The sequence below is a fragment of the Elephas maximus genome, chromosome 3 (genome assembly GCF_024166365.1).
Source record: "Elephas maximus indicus isolate mEleMax1 chromosome 3, mEleMax1 primary haplotype, whole genome shotgun sequence".
NCBI lineage: Eukaryota > Metazoa > Chordata > Mammalia > Proboscidea > Elephantidae > Elephas > Elephas maximus.
Window position 1 is genome coordinate 92,246,304 of NC_064821.1, and position 12,036 is coordinate 92,258,339.

Genomic DNA, 12,036 nt, shown 5'->3' on the forward strand with positions numbered 1-12,036 from the left:
GAGCTATTTGACAGACTGAAGAAGTAAAGACACACAAAGAAGAAAAGGCTACGTGAAGACAGGGGCTGAGATTGGAGTGATATGGTCACAAGCCAAAGAATGTAAGGAACCACCAGAAGTTGAAAGGGACTAGGAACAGACTCTCTCCTAGAGCCTCCAGAGAGGGTACAGCACTACCAATACCTTGATTTTGTCTCAATAATACTGATTTTGGACTACTGGCCTCCACAGTTGTGAAAGAATAAATTTCTATTGTTTTAAGCCACGTAGTTTGGGGTAATTTTTTGTAACAGCCACAATAATATAATATAAACATGTATGAAAAAGGGACTTTGTATGCCAACTCTGATCAACTGCTACTGGTAGCCTATGTTGAAATGATTCTTAAGTACTATCAGATGACATCTGTCCTGGGACAAGGTATTAAGAGTATCTTCATTCTCTTCAAGACTCTAAAGAGTACCCACATTTAGTTCATGTGGTGTAATGGGTTGCTTTTATATGGCCTTTCTTGCCATGGTCTTGTTAACGCCCACCCAAGTGACTGGGTGGGAGTATACAAATAGGGGATTAGATAGCTTGTTAATAAGTCAAATATAGTTCATGGTGCCCATGTGAGGGTGGGACCATGCAAATAAGGTCTATGAAACCCCAACAAAGGGATTGGTTAGTTTTGCCATTTCGTTAGGCTTAAAATGAGCCATCCAAGAGGCAGGAAGGAAAGCATCTTACCACCATCAAGGAAGAAGAGCCAAGAGCAGAGCACATCCTTTGGACCTGGGATCTTTGCACCGAACACCTCCAGGAGAGACCAGCAGGGGACACTGTGGTGGGCTTCCTAGCCCATGGAGCAAGAAAGCTGAGTGTCTCTGGGTACGAGGCTTGCTGGCAGAGTAGGGTGCCTCCAGGCACTTGGTGGAGCTGGGTTTGTCTACCCATTGAACTGGAAATAAGTGCCTTCAGGCCGAGGCTTACTGGCAGAGTGGGGTGCATACAAAAAGCATTTATCTACAGAGCTAAAAGACCATTGTAGAGCAGGGCAGAGCCAGAGGGCCAGAGAGAGGCCTGTCTGTGGGCACAGCTGAGAAGAGGCTGTCCTAATAGAAGAACTGTATCTCGAGTGTTCCTGAACCTGAATTGTAACCTGTTACTTCCCTAATAAACCTCATAATTGTGAGTATTATCTGTGAGTTCTGTGTGACCACTGCAATGAATTATCTCACCAAGCAAAGAAGTAGAGAGTGCTGTGGGAGGGATGGTTGGTATCAGAATTGGTAAAGATGGCGGAGAAAGAAGGCATGTCTTACCTCTGCCTCATAGGAAGCAACCTTGGGCTGTTGATCTTGACTCTCCTTTCCTCTTGTGAAGTTAATGTAAGTTAGACAACAATGCCCCCATGACACGTTTACAGTTTGGAAACCCTGTTTCAGGGTAAATGGTGAAAATAAGTTCTTGATAGCAAATTTAACAGAATTCATAATCCTACATTTATTTGTACAATTTTTGATGAGTAACTGTGTCTCCTCTGTACTGTAAGCTCTTTAAAGACAGGGACCATGCTTGGTTGTTTGTGTATGTATGTCCTTTCTGGTTGGTATATCCCTAGTACATGTCACAAATACCTGAGTTTTATAATGGCCAACTGAATGAGGAGAACAACAGCTCTCATGTCAATGACCTAAGTCAAATCAACTTAAAATTCCCAGTTCTGACAACCTTGGCATCCACCAGAGACTTGATATTGGTCTTTACAGGCTCCAGACGATGTGCTCTAGGATAGAATCACTTACTGACTTATTACCTCTTTTACGAATTCTAGGTTTTATACTCATAGTTGAAAATGACCTAAACCACAGAGAATATACTAATACGTAAAACAAAACTATGGATACAATTTTAGGTAATAATTAATCTGGCTATTCTAAAGCTTATTTATAGAATATAAGTGGCCATAAAATCAGTAAGGTCCCAGGTTCTGTCCTCATTTAAATCCTCCAACTTTCAGGTGAGCTGTTGTGAGGGAAGGTCTCAGATTTTATGATGCTTTTTGATACTAAAATTATTCCCACTTATTCATAGAGGCTATCAGTCATGGGTAGAAAGGGCACTGGCTTGGGAGTCAGTAAACTTTGGTGCTAGTTTCAGTTTATGTCACTAACTTGCTATGTGATTTTGGCCAAGTTATTTCTCTGTCTAAGCCTCAGTCTTCTTACCTATAAAGTGAGATATTTATACTCTTTGGTGCCTTCCATATCTGACATCCTAAGCCATCGTGATATATAAAGCATGTCCAAATTTTGGAGAACAGCATTTGGGCGTGTCTTTCCTGTAGTCTTTTACAATCGCTAATTCCTTCTTGTCTAAATACTGCCTACATTTGCTGTCTGCATGCCGTTATATGAAATGGAGCTCCCTGAATTATTCATCTACTGACAGACTAATTATCCTTTAAGACCCAGCTGATACTGCCCCCATTCTAGGAAGTGTTCTTGCCTTCCCCACTATACACCTCCACAACATACTTCTGCAGAGTAGTGAATTCACTCAATTGGGAAATAACTGTTTCCAGGTCTACCTCTCCTGCCAAACCAAATATCCCAGAGTCTGGGGACCAACTCTCTGCCTGGCATGCTAAGGATACCTTATAAAGCTTTGTTAGTTTCAATGAAGTCTTCTTGCTCTTAAGCTGGGTCTTAAAATTATTTGTCCGTATGAATTTAAGCGTTTTCTTTACAGAAAGGAAGCAGTAGCATCAGCCTCAGGGAAGAGGAGAAATAGCCTCAGCTGTGGCTTCTCTTGATGGCAGTTGCTTGACATGCTGAGAGGCCCTGGGGCAGAGAATATTAGCTCCTGGTAGTTTCAAAGGCCCTCCTTCTAGCCTGCCGGGGGCAAGGCAGCCAGAGGTCTGGAAGCCACAGGTCTGATAACAATGGTCAGAGGCAGAAGCAACCAGCTGCTGGAGACTGTGGCTTGATCTAGGGCTGCTGGCAGTAACACTCAAACCCCAGGACCAGAAGGAAAATGAAGGCAATTTAAGTAATAATAAAGAGCTTTACCAAGTATTTAGTGTGAACCACATGCCAGGTAAAAGCTAAACCCTTTAAATATGTTATTGCTAATCCTTACAGTGAGGGCAGTAGTTGTCCAGTGGTAGAATTCTCATTTTCCATGTGGGAGATTCAGGTTTGATTCCCAGTCAATGCACCTGAAGCACAGCCACCACTCATCTGTCAGTAGAAGCTTGTGTGTTTCTATGATGCTGAACAGGTTTCAGTGGAGCTTCCAAACTAAAACAGACTAGGAAGAAAGGCCTGGTGATCTGCTTCTGAAAATCAGCCAGTGAAAACCCTATGTATCAAAATGGTACAATCCCATTGTACATGGGGCCCCCATGAGTTGGGGGCCAACTCAGCTGCAGCTAATAACAACAATCCTCACGGCATAGCTATACAAAAGAAAGAAAAAAAAAAAAACAAGCCCATTGCCGTCAAGTCGATTCTGACTCATAGCGACCCTACAGAACAGAGTAGAACTGCCCCATAAAGTTTCCAAGGACACCTGGTGGATGTCAACCTTTCGGTTAGCAGCTGTAGCTCTCAACTACTATACCACCAGGGGTTTCCAGCAAAACTACAGGACTCATTATATTGTTCCTATTTTATGAATAAGGATCATCCATAAAAAACTCATGTCCCTATTTGTCTTATTTATCTAGTGCTGCTGTAGTGGTTTAAGAGCTACGGCTGCGAACCAAAATATCGGCAGTTCGAGTCTACCAGGCGCTCCTTGGCTATGGGGCAGTTCTACTCTGTCCTACAGGGTAGCTATGAGTCGGAATTGACTCGATGGCAACAGGTTTTGTTTTTTGTTGTTGTTGTTTTTTTGCTGTAACAGAAACATCACAAGCAGATGGTTTTTACAAAGAAAAATGTATTCTTCCCAGTCTAGTAGGCTACAAGTCCAAATTCAGGGCATCAGCTCTAGGGGAAGGCCTTTTCTTCTCTGTCAGCTCTGGAGGGAGGTCCCTGTCATCAACCTTCCTGGGTCGAAGAGCTTCTCAGCACAGGAACCCTGGGTCCAAAGGACACCCTCTGCTCCCGGGGCTGCTTTTTTGGTGGTATGAGGTCCCTCTGTCTCTCTGCTAACTTCTTTCTTTCATATCTCAAAAGAGATAGGCTCAAGACACAATCTAATCTTGTAGATAGAATCCTGTGTCATTAACATAACTGCCACCCATCCCACATCATTAACATCATAGAGGTAGGATTTACAACACATAGGAAAATCACATCAGATGACAAAATGATGGACCATCACATAATACTGGGAATCACGGCCTAGCCAAATTGATAACATGTTTTGGGGGGATATTATTCAATCCATGACACTATTTTACCCATGAGTCTCACCTATTAAGAAAGTTTTTAGAGGTAACACAGTAAGTAGCAGATGGAGTTGGGCTTCCAAGCAAGGTCAGGTGGTATTTCCTCTGTGTAACACTGCTCTGTGTTCAGTACTTTGCAATTTTCCTTTCCCAACATCTTCCTCCCCTTACCTAGGTTAACTGTATCCTTTCCTACAGGACTTGCACTAAAACTACTTTTTTTTTTAAGTATTAACACTTTATTTGATATTTTCACTTTAATCATGGTTTATTGAATACAGTAAAGTTTTCAAGACCCAAAGGAAAGTGTTCAAGTGGCAGAAGGCTATAACACCAAGAACCACCGCCTCTGACCCAAGAGATCTGGGTTTTAGTCTCAGCTCTGAAGTTAAACTGCTATGTGTCCTTGGACAATTCATTTTCCCATCAAAGCTTCAGTTTCTTCATCAAAAAAATGAGGAGACAGGACTACGTATGTGACCTCTAAGAGCCCTTCTAGCTCTAGCATGCTAGAGTATTTATTCAAACAGCCTTTTGTCGGTTCCTCAACATTACGTATAGACTTGTTTCTATAAAATTATTTAACATAGAAGTGACCTCCACGAGAGTGGCCAGAAGGCAATGATTGTATGATTAACTATATGAAGAAGAACATGGAATCCAGACTGGAGAAAGACTCATTAACTACCTCCAATATGTAGATAATATAACCTCACTTTCCAAAAATGAAGACAACTTGAAGCACTTACTGATGAAGATCAAAGGCTACATCCTCTAGTATGGATTACACCTGAATGTGAAGAAAACAAAAATCCTCACAAACGGACTAATAAATAACATCATGATAGATGAAAAAGAAACTGAAGTTGTCAATGATTTCACTCTACTTGAATGAACAATCAATATCCATGGAAACAGCAGTCAAGAAATCAAACAATGTATTGCACTGGCAAAATCTGATGCAAAAGACTTCTTTAAAGTGCTAAAAAGTAAAGACGGAGAGGTGGGGCCAAGATGGCTGACTAGGTAGAAGCTACCGCGGATCCCTCTTGCAACAAAGACTCGGAAAAACAAGTGAATCGATCACATACGTGACAATCTACGAACCCTGACCATCAAACACAGATCTAAAGAGCTGACCTGAGTGACAGAGACTGAGAACGAACAAGCACAGGGAAGCAACGACTGCTTTCGGAGCCTGGAGCCAGCATCCCAGTCAGGAAACCTTGGCGTCGGGCTTTGGACTGGGTGCAAATTAAAACTACAATGAGATTCCATCTCACTCCAACAAGGCTGGCATTAATCCAAAAAACACAAAATAATAAATGTTGGAGAGGCTGCAGAGGGATTGGAACTCTTATACACTGCTGATGGGAATGTAAATTGGTACAACCACTTTGGAAATCTATCTGGCGTTTTCTTAAAAAGTTAGAAACAGAACTACCATACAACCCAGAAATCCCACTCCTCGCAATATACCCTAGAGAAATAAGAGCCTTCACACGAACAGATATATGCACACCCATGTTTATTGCAGCTCTGTTTACAAGAGCAAAAAGCTGGAAGCAACCAAGGTGTCCATCAACGGATGAATGGTTAAATAAATTATGGTACATTCACACAATGGAATACTACCCATCGATAAAGAACAGTGACAAATCTGTGAAACATTTCATAACATGGAGGAACCTGGAAGGCATTATGCTGAGTGAAATTAGTCAGAGGCAAAAAGACAAATATTGTATAAGACCACTATTATAAGATCTTGAGAAACAGCATAAACTGAGAAGAACACATACTCTTGTGGTTATGAGGGGGGGAGAAGGGAGGGTGGGAGAGGGTTATTTACTGATTAGTTAGTAGATAAGAACTACTTTAGGTGAAGGGAAGGACAATACTCAATACAGGGAAGGTCAGCTCAACTGGACTGGACCAAAAGCAAAGAAGTTTCCGGGACAAACTGAATCCTTCAAAGGTCAGCGGAGCAATGGCGGGGGTTTGGGGACTATGGCTTAAGAGGACTTCTAAGTCACTTGGCACAATAATTCTATTATGAAAACATTCTGCACCCCACTTTGAAATGAGGCGTCTGGGGTCTTAAATGCTAACAAGCGGCCATCTAAGATGCATCAATTGGTCTCAACCCACCTGGATCAAAGGAGAATGAAGAACACCAAGGTCACACGATAACTATGAGCCCAAGAGACAGAAAGGGCCACATGAACCAGAGACTTACATCATCCTCAGACCAGAAGACTAGATGGTGCCCAGCCACAACCGATGGCTGCCCTGACAGGGAGCACAACAGAGAACCACGGAGGGAGCAGGAGAGAAGTGGGATGCAGACCCCAAATTCTTATAAAAAGACCAGTCTTAATGGTCTGACTGAGACTAGAGGAATCCTGGCAGTCATGGTCCCCAAACCTTCTGTTGGCTCAGGACAGGAACCATTCCTGAAGACAACTCATCAGACATGGAAGGGACTGGACAATGGGTTGGAGAGAGATGCTGATGAAGAGTGAGCTACTTGTATCAAGAGGACACTTGAGACTGTGTTGGCATCTCCTGTCTGGAAGGGAGATAGGACGGTAGAGAGGGTTAGAAACTGGTAAAATCGTCACGAAAGGAGAGACTGGATGGAGGGAGCGGGCTGACTCATTAGGGGGAGAGTAAGTGGGAGTATGGAGTAAGGTGTATATAAGCTTATATGTGACAGACTGACTTGATTTGTAAACATTCACTTAAAGCATGATAAAAATTATTTAAAAAAAAAAAAGTAAAGATGTCACTTTGATGACTCAGGTGCACCTGATTCAAGCCACTGCCTTTTCAATCATCTAATGTGTATGGGAAAACTAGACAATAAAAAACGAAGATAGAAGCAGAATTACTGATGCATTTGAATTATGGTGTTGGTGAAAAATATTGAATATACTATGGACTGCCAGAAGAATGAACAAATTAGTCTTTGAGGAAATACAACCAGAATGCTCCTTAGAAGCGAGGATAGCGAGGCTTAGTTTTGCTTACTTTGGATACATCACCAGGAAAGACCAATCGTTAAAAAAGGATTGTGCTTGGTAAAGTGGAGGGCTGGTAAGGCAAGGAAGGCCCTTGGTAAGATGGACTGACACAATGGCAAAAACAATGAACTCAAACATGCCAATAATCAAGAAGATGGTACAGGAGGGGGTGACGTTTTGTTCTGTTACACATAAGGTTGTTATGAGTTGGAGCCAACCCAATGGCAACTAACAAAAACAACAGCAATAAACATACAATTATTACTCACTTACCCTGTGCCATTCATGGTCCACAGTACAAGGAGGATATCATACTGGGATAGGGTGAATGGGAAAGAGATTCAGCAATACATTATCAGTTCCCATCTAACTTAACATTTAAACAGCAATTGACATAGCTGATCACTCTTGCCTTTTTTGAAAGCTTTCCTCACTTGGCTTTATGTCATTACACTCTCCAGTTTTGCTCCTAGCTTACTGGTCACTTTCTCAGTTACATTTGTTGGTTCTCCTTTCTTTTCCACAGTTCTAAATGCTGGAGATCCCCTAGAGCACTTACCTCATCTCTCTCCTCTTCTCTGTCTACACTTAATTCCTAGGTGATCTCATCCATGCTCTTGAATTTAAATATCATCTCTACACCAACAGCTCCCTAATGCATATTTCAAGCCCTAATTTCTCTGACCTTCAAGCACTTAATCTAACTACATACTCGATATTTTGTCTTGGATGTCTAATATGTATCTCAAATGTAACTTGAACAAAATTAAATTCATGATCTCCACCCCTCAATTCCATTCTCTTTCCAAGAGTATAAATATTAGTAAGATACCATTTGGGACACCAAAATATGCAGGGCAAAAACTGAGGTACCATCCTTGATGCTCTCTTTCCCTCACTCTTTATATTCAATCCATCAGTATCTTGAAATTCTCCTGACTTTGTAGAGCATCTCCACCTTCACTATTGCAACTCTGATCAAAGCCACCATCATCTCTCTCAGAGCACCGCAGAAGCCTAACAGCTCTCACTGATTTCACAAGCACTCCTACTGTCAATTAAAAATGTGTATCAGATCATATCACCCCCTTGTTCATTGGCTTCCCATCAGACACAGACCAAAATCCACACTCCAAAGTATGACCTACAAGGTTCTAAATGACCTAAACCTACCTCTCTTTCTGATCTCATCTTCTGTTCTCTGAATCACTTATTTCACTCCAGTATAATAATCTTTGTGTTATTTTTCAACACACCAAGTGTTTCTGCTGTAAGGTCTTGAATTTGCTGTTCCCTTTGCCAAAAAAAAAAAAAAAAATTTTTTTTTTTTTTTTGCCTAGAACGCACTTTTCCCAGATCTTTGAATGCTGCCCTCATCATTTCATTCAGTTTTCTACTAAAAGTTCAACTTCTCAGAAAGCAAAATACCAATGAGTATGCCATATGTCATCTTTAAAATGAAGCAGGTACCAACTGGTGGTTAATTTCCCTTCCTAATACTGATCAGAGAGTTCAACCTGATAAATAGTCCTCCTGAGCACCCCTCCCCTAAAAGAGCCAGTCCTTTTTGAAGGTACAGTTCTCTCTGCACTATGAAGGAATTAAAAAAAAAAAAAAAGGCTAAGCTAAAAAACAGATCTCTCTGGGTGTACTTGTTAAGTCTTTCAAAGTCCAAGACAATTTAGTCACATTTTATGATTCTATGAAAGGAAAGAAACAATCATTATCAGTCAACCAAAGAGATCCTTCCAAAGTACCTTCCCCAGATAATTAGCACCCTTGGGGGCAGGGGACACCCATCTTATATCACTGTGTTTCAGAAAACTAATATTTTTCTATTGATTTATTCAAATATTACCCTCAATCATCACAGCGTCCTTTCTGAGGGAGGAGAAATCCTGCTCCACAACTCCTGCCTAGAATGGAAGTTCTGATAAACCACAGACACAGACATCTCCACATGCCTCCAAATGTTCCAAGAGACCGTTAATCCAATAAACTAGATGCCCACAAAATAACCGACTGCTTAGCTAGGCTGACGTGTATAGGCGTTTCTTAAGGCAGATGAGTATTATTTTCAGGCAAGCAAATGTCTCTTCTATTACTGTACATTTTTCATATACTCCCTCCGCACCAGCTCAAAATGTTGAAAAATAAGACATTATCAGCACAGCAATGCCTGCCAAGAATTCCTTTTGTGGTTTTATTTCAATTTGCATGGTAAATGTAAACTCAAAGTAAAGTGACCTTGGTCATAAAAAATAAGGAGGCAGAATCAAGATTGATGGATCCTACCATTAGTATTTCATCCTGACAGGCAGGAAAGAAATATGCTGATGCTGAAAGTTTGTTGAACTGTGGCCCTGAATACAGGACAAGTGGGAAACACTTCCCTAGAAAGAGTAATTTCCATCTAAACAAAGGGAGCTTTGTTGATACCTGGCAGCTACCTAAAGAGAACAATCACTTCCTAACACCAAAACCAAAAACCAAACCAGGTGCCATGGAGGAGATCTCGACTCATAGTGACCATATCGGACAGAGTAGAACGGCCCCATAGGGTTTCCAAGGAGCACCTGGTAGATTCTAACTGCCGACCTTTTGGTTAGCTGTCTATCGTAGCTCTTAACCACTATGCCACCAGGGTTTCCACTTCCTAACAAACAAACAAAAAACCCAAACCCACTGCCATCGAGTCGATTCTGACTCATAGCTACCCTATAGGACAGAGAAACTGCTCCATAGAGCTTCCAAGGAGCACCTGGTGGATTTGAACTGCCAACTTCTTGGTTAGCAGCTGTAGCACTTAACCACTAGGGTATCCACTTCTAACAAGGTGCTTTAAAATCAAACCAAACACTGAACTTCACCCGATGGACTCCCAAAGCAACATGCCCCACAGCCTTTCAACTTATACCAAATAATCAGTGACTCTGGCTTGGAAAGATGAACATTGTGTCTAGCAAGAAATGTGATAGAGGCTGCTGCCTAGGGCACATGTCCAGGCAAAGGTGGCACATAAAGTGACTGGGGCAAAAGAGTTAGGGCCAGATCCAGGCAAAAATGGTCTACAAAAAAGACGGGGTACCATTCTTTGCCTACCTGGCCATTTCTCTCACTCCTGCTCTCTTTGCTCTACTACAGAGATGCTCATCCTTTGTACTTACCTTCCTCGCAGCAGAGAGCAGACAACTTTATACTGAGACTGCTCCTCAATGGTAAGTCATTGATGGTAGCTTGTCCAGGCCCTGTTTCATCAGTGCCTGCAGGTATTGAAGATGAACTATGTGCAGTTTAAACCCAGACTCACACTGTGTACCTGGGAGAGCCAAACCAAGCAGTATATATCAGGAGCCCCAACCTAACAGTAGGGCTGGAAAGGGGTCTTCAGTGCACTCTGTAGTACTAGCTCAATTCTGTGAGAAGTAGTATACGTGTCAGAAAAAACACTGGTCATTGGATTCAGAATATTCAGCCTCTATTAAATGGTTCTTAGAAGCCAGGCTCTGTGAATTCATCTTCCCAACAACCCTATGAGGCAGGCATTATAATCCCTATTTTGTTGATCGGGGAACTGAGTCATAGAAAAGGTAAGGAATTTTTCTGGGGGTCACACAGCCAATAGATGGCTGACCCATTCCTGATCACTCCAAGCTAGATCTCCTCCTTTGTAAACAGGAGATAATAACTTCCTTATAGTGTTGTAAGGAATAACCAAAACAGTGTCGGGCACACAATGAAAGCATCTGCTTATCTCTGCACACTTTTATCTTGCTATCCCTCCCCCTCAATTATACAAAACTACCCTCAGCTGTCTTCCTTCTAACTTGGACAATTGTTCTACCTCATCCCTTGTCCAAATTCTACACATCCTGTAGGTCCTATGTCATTTCTTCAGGCTCATCTCTCTCCATAATCCTCCCTAGCCCACTTCACCACAATCAGTACTCCAACTGTTCCAAAAGTAATGCTCATCCTCTGCGTGAACACTTTCACTGAAAAAGAGTCATTTTCCTATGAAATACCTCATTCAATCTTTGGTTAGCTTTGCATGTTTAAAAAATATTGTTTATACATAAATAAGAACTGGCAAAAAGATTTAGTTACAAGGATGTCCAGTGCTTATAACTGGAAACATCAATGTCTGACCATAGAAAATTCATTACTTAAATTATGAAACATCTGTAGAATGGAAAATGATAGCGTTTTTAAAAATGATGATATAGATCAGCATGTATTGAAATGGAAAGATGTTCATTGATCTACTGATAAGTACAAAAATCAGGCTACAAAGCCTAGAACAGTTGATATGGCTCTAGCATTTCTGAGACTATTCCTCATATTAAAGTTTTGCATATGTCTATCGCCATGCCAAGAGGAGATGTTCCTTGAGGACAAGACCTTATCTAATTAATTCTGTATTCATTTCAACAAGCCTTCAGTGAGCATCATGTATGATACATATGTGGAGGGCTGGAGACTTAGATATGAATTGAACACTTTGGTCCATTAGTGTCTACTGCAGTTTTAGGCACAAACTAGCTTTGGTAAATACGAGTCAAATTACACAGAATTAGACTGGAATGCACTGAATTGGATTAAAGAGATTTATGTAATTATGGCTGCAGG